The sequence below is a fragment of the Marmota marmota genome, unplaced genomic scaffold (genome assembly GCF_001458135.2).
Source record: "Marmota marmota marmota unplaced genomic scaffold, marMar, whole genome shotgun sequence".
Taxonomy (NCBI): Eukaryota; Metazoa; Chordata; class Mammalia; order Rodentia; family Sciuridae; genus Marmota; species Marmota marmota.
This window is the reverse complement of record NW_025999944.1, coordinates 6,097-11,298: the sequence shown is the minus strand read 5'-3', so window position 1 is coordinate 11,298 and position 5,202 is coordinate 6,097. Positions and strand designations below refer to the sequence as shown.

At 48.8% G+C, this 5,202-nt stretch overlaps 1 pseudogene; it reads left to right on the top strand.

Moving 5' to 3' along the window:
- Positions 1 to 1,210: 1,210 nt before the first annotated feature.
- LOC107153809 lies at positions 1,211 to 4,524 on the top strand (annotated as a pseudogene).
- Positions 4,525 to 5,202: the final 678 nt, after the last annotated feature.

The window sequence follows — 5,202 nt, the reverse complement described above, 5'->3', positions numbered from 1 at the left end:
TCAATTCAGAACTACAGCCTAAAAAGCAAAGCTATTAAGTAGGGTTTTAGTCACCTGTTTCATCACTCTGACCAAAAGACCTGACAAGAACAATATAGAGGACGAAAAGTTTCGGAGGGCTCAGTCCATAGTCAGGCTGTGACTGTTTCACAGCCCTGGGCCCAGAGTCAGGCAGAACATCATGGTGGAACAGTAGGGCAAATGAGAGCAGCTCCGTAGTAACAAAAACCATATCCTACATTCATAAAAGCAGCCATATAGACCAAGTGCACAGAATAGAAGACAGAGACAAACCCACACATCTATAGCCATCAGATCCTTGCTAAAGGTGCCCAAAACATACACTGGAGAAAAAACAGCCTCTTTAACAAATGGTGTTGGGATAACTGGTTATCCCATAAGAAGAGGAATGAAAATAGATGCTGTCTCTCATCCTGCACAAAAATCAACTCAAAATGCATCAAAGACCTTGAAATTAGACCAGAAACTATTCATTTCCTAGAAGAAAACATGAGGTTAAAACAGCACTTTTCAGGCTCAGGTAATGCCTTTCTCAATAGGACCCCTAAGGCTCATGAAATAAGGACAATAGTTAACAAATGGAACAAAGTCAATTAAAAATCTTTTCATAGCAAAAGAAAAAATTTCAAATGTGAAGAGAGAACACACAGAATGGGAGAAAATCTCTGCAAACTATTCTACTGACAAAGGATTAATATCTAGAAAATATAAAGAGCTCAAAACACTTTATACCAAAAAATCAAATAACCCAATTACTAACTGGGCAAATGAACTAAATAGACACTTCTCAGGAGAAATACAAATGGCCAACAAATACGTGAAAAAATATTCAACAACATTAACAACTAGGGAAATGCAAATTAAAAAAAACAATGATATTTTATCTCACCCAGTCAGAATGGCCAATCATCAATAATAGAAATTTTAATCAATATGAAGATGATGTAGAGGAAAAAGGAACACTGTTGGTGGTACTGTAAATTAGTCGAACCATTAAGGAAATCACTATAGAGTCTCCTCAAAAGACTAGGCATGGAAACACCACATGGCACAGGTATACCACTTCTCAGTATGTACCCTGAAGAATTAATGTAGTCTGACTAGGTGACACAGGCATACCCATGTTTATAGCAGCACAATTCACAATAGCTAAACTATAGAACCAGGCTTGGTGTCCACCAACAGATGGATGCACAATGTAAACATTAAACAGTAAGACCAAGACACTCTGGATCACCTGGAAAAAGAGAAGAAGGCAGGTCAACAGAAGTTGGCAAAGGGGCGGGGAGCTCTGAGGGAACAGGTTCAAGTTCAAATCCAGACAATAGAAATCCTGGTGACTGAGAAAGCAGAATTACAGACAGCCATGGCTCACACTCTGAATGCAGCCAGGCGGTGTGAGGGTCTTGCCAGCCATCTACGGTTTTCCCAACAGCGTGTGGGAGAGCTGGAATGGACACTGTGTGCCCTCTCCACATAAGACAAGCAGGCAGACCGGCACAACACAGAGCTGACCAGAGAGAGAGATGCCCTCATTCTGGAGCTGAAGAACAACAAGCAATGAGGACGTGAAGCAGCAGAACTCAGAACTGCAAGAGAGGCTCCTCAGGAAGCCTACTGGGAGAGAAAGCAGCTATGTACTTGGGTCCTGGCAGAGAAAGCAGCTAAGCAGCTGGAGTGGAGGAGCTCCAAAAGAAGCTGGACATGTCTGAGCTTCTGCTTCAACAACTCTCTAGCCAGCCTGAAGCCCCTGATGGTAACCAGCAGTCACAGCAGGTCATGAGGAGCGGGCACAGCTGGAGAAACATGGGGGGCAGCTGATGGAGTCACTGAAGCAACCGCAGGAGGATAGAGACCACTATGCAGAGAGCCTGAAAGGAGAGAGTGCCATGTGGCAGCAGAGAAGGCAGCAAATGTCAGAGCAGATGCACACTTTGAGGGAGAAGAAAGACAGTGAGAGTCAAGTGCAGGAGCTGGAGACCAAGTTGGCAGAGCTGAGAAGCCAGATGGTGCAGCCCTCATGCTGTGGCCCTCCAAGGCAGAGCAAGGGCTGCAGGCAGAGATGAGGAGCTGCAGAGGGCACTGGAGAACCTGGCTGCACAGCTCCATGCCCAGGTGCAGGATAACAAAAGGCTGAGTCACCTGACTCTGGAGTAGGAACAGCAGCAGAGGGAGTTGGATTGGGCAGTGGAGGGCTGGAGCAAGCAGGTGGAGGGGCTAAAGCAGATCCTGGAGAGCAGGCAGAAGGACCACACCACCATCAGCCATGAGCGCTCACAGAGCCATGAGCTCAAGGAGCAGCTGGCCGAGCTGCAGAACGCTTCCTCAGGCTGGCCAGTGAGAACATGGAAATCACCGGTGCGCTGCAGTCTGAGCAGCAAGTCAAGAAGCAGCTGGCCAGGAAGCTGGGTCAGCTGCAGAAGAAGCTGGGAGAGCTGAAGGAGACCATGGAGCTGAAGAGCCAAGGGGCCCGGGGTCTGCAGCAGCAGTGAGACCTGTACCTGTCCCACCTGCTGCAGTACATGGCTGCCAATCAGCAGCTGACCTCTGAGAAGGAGGCTCTGCACAAGCAACTTCTGCTGCACAATCAGCTCATTGACCGGCTGCAGCATAAGGAGGTGCAGGGCAAGATGGAGTGGAGATGGCCCACCAGGAGTTGCAGGAGACCCAGGAGCACCTAGAAGCCACCCATCAGCACCTAGAACCACCCATCTGCAGAACCAACAGCTACAGCCCAGCTGAGCCTGCTGGCTGTCCCTGGGGAAGAGGATGGAATGGACAAGGAAGAAAAGGATGAGGAGGCTATTCAGCCTAGTTTCACAATCCCAGAGGACGTAGACAGCCGAGAGGCCATGGTGATGTTTTTAATGTGGCTCTAGCCAGTGCTGAGGAAGAGAAGGCAGGGCTGCGTGAGACCCTGGCACACTACTGGCACCTGGCTCACTTGGCAGCCCCATCCTGCAGTGAGCACACAGAGCAAGTCCTGGTCCCCAGGAGTGGGGACAGCTGTGTGTCTGGGGAGATCCCCAGGCTCCACAGGAGGCCATGGAGAAGCTGCAGAGCCGCTTCCTGGAGGTTATGCAGGAGAAGGTGGAGGTCAAGGAGCAGGTGGAGGAATTGGACCATCAATGCACCCAGCTCTCTGGAGAGACTGATACCACCACAGAGTACATTGCCCTCTACCAAAATCAGAGGGCAGTGTTGAAGGAGGGACACCAGGAGAAGGAGGAGTACGTCAGCCGCTGGCCCAGGACAAGCAGGAGAAGAAGGTCAAGTTGCTGGAGCTGCAGGAGCTGATTCTGAGGCTGGTGGGGGAGCACAGTGAGTGGCAGGGCAGTTCCTGGCAGCAGCTCAGAGTCCTGCTGAGGAGCCCACTCCTGGACCCGCAAGCCCCCAGGAATTTGGAGCAGCTGTTGTTGGAGAGGTGAGCCTTGCTGACAGCAACACAAGAGGAGGCTGGGGGTTTCTCCCCCTCTGAACCCCACTGCACAGACCATGATCCAACTGCTGCATGAGACCCAGAACCCCCAGAAACACCTCAGCCTGGGCACCAAACCCTGCGTCCCATTCCTCTACTGTGTGCAGACAAGCATGACCAGGTGAAGATCACGGTCTTGTGAGAGACTCTTGGTTGACGCTTGGAGACGTGGGACTAGGGCCTTTTCCCCAACCTTTCATGCCACCCTGACGCTGCCACTCCTTCCCTGTCACCCGTTTACTATAAGAACCCTGTGTAACGAGGGACAAAGAGGTATAGACCCTTTGCCACCTTCACTAGGGCTGAGTGTTAATCTCTGGACTCTTGTTCCAGAAAGAGTGCCAGAGGCTCATAATGTTACCAGGCTGCCTTTCTAGAGGGGCGGGAGCTCTCTGGTGGCCCTGTTACCCTCACCAAGCAGTCCTTCATTAGGGGGCTCCATCTCCTTACACGGGGGCCCTTGGGGCGGGGAAGGTGGGCAGCGTTTTCACGGCCCTTAAGATGGGGCTCACTGTAGGCAGGGCTGGGGCAGAGTCTGGCGGTGGCAGTCCTCCATTCACTGAGGCTCCCATCTTCTTAGAGGCCCTGTGGGCCAGTTCAGCTAGGCCGCCTTCTCCTGGGTCTTCAGAGAGGTGGAGTCACTGAAGGCTAGAGGAGGGCAGGGTGGGTGCAGGCAGTCCTGGAGGCTCCGCTCCTCAGAAGCATCTTGTGCAGGGCCACTGGGCAGGGTTCTCAGGCCCTATGACACTTGAGGCTAACTGTAGGCCAGGCAGGGCCCAGGGGGCTGGAGCGTGGGCCACCCTCCCCAGTGGACATATTGTACCTGTGAAATATTTGTATATCTGGAGTAGGACTGCCCCCTGTGTCACAGCTGGAGCTAGCAACAGGAGAGGAGGTTCCAATTATATGGGACTGGGGAACTTCCATATTGATAGCTTTGGGCCAAGGAAGGAGACGGGACTGGTTGTGGTGGCCTGGTGATACGGCTCCCTTTTATTTTGCTTTTTATTTCATAATAAATGGATTTTGCCATAAAAAAGTTAATAAAAAATGTAAAAATCCAGCCTACTAGTTCTGTTTTTAAATACTCATGGGAAGAAATAGAAATAATAAGCTTAAGTTTTCTGAAATGATAGAAAAATTAATTTTTACTTGATAAAACTAAATTGTGCATATTACATAAAGATTACACAGGACAAGACACAAAAATACTTAGAAATAGAGAACAGAATTAGATGGAAATATAAGATGTTTAGAATTTAAATAACATTCAGATTGTTGTGAGACTAAAGATAAAAATGAGTGATAAAATATATTTTATCTGATGTTAATAAGTTGATCACAAAATTGTGTCCACATTAATTGCAAGGGCACTCTTAAATTTATAAATCACCTGAAGAATAAAGTAAATATAAAGAAAAAGGAACTCAGTGAAACCTATGATTTTGTTCTTTTTTTCCCTGTGATCTGTGGCTTATTCATCGTGTAGAACTACAGGGTTCAAAGTGATGTTTCCACGCCTGCATACCTTGTGTAAATCTACTACCTCAAAAATACTTCACTATGGGGAGAGCTTCCGAACTCCCCTTCTATTCTGAAATACACGAAGCATTATTGTTATTGCCCATGGGTGGCACCGCAGGACAGCTCGATGAGTGAAATGCGCTGTGCACAAAGTGCGAGTGATTTTTGCTGTTACAGCA